We start from the raw sequence: 248 nt of genomic DNA, 5'->3' as shown, positions 1-248 counted from the left end.
CGGGGGCCCCGGCGAGGCCCCGCCCCCGCTCGCACCTCGGCCTGCGAGTCGGGAGTCCCCGGGCGGCTCTTCTCGTGCGGTGGTTTTTTAAAAAAACCCCGTCCGTTATAATTCGGGTATTCCGCTAACCGTGACTTGCAGGATTTAATTGTATAAGCAAAGCAAGGCGGAGCGAATTCACTCTTTCATGAGCTCATCTAGCCGTGTTTTCATCCCCGCTCCGAAGCAACCCCCGAACGCTCCGCGGG

The sequence above is a fragment of the Cariama cristata genome, unplaced genomic scaffold (genome assembly GCF_000690535.1).
Source record: "Cariama cristata isolate BGI_N322 unplaced genomic scaffold, ASM69053v1 scaffold30355, whole genome shotgun sequence".
In the NCBI taxonomy this organism is placed as follows: domain Eukaryota; kingdom Metazoa; phylum Chordata; class Aves; order Cariamiformes; family Cariamidae; genus Cariama; species Cariama cristata.
The sequence above is the reverse complement of the archived record's forward strand: the minus strand, read 5'-3'. Positions refer to the sequence as shown.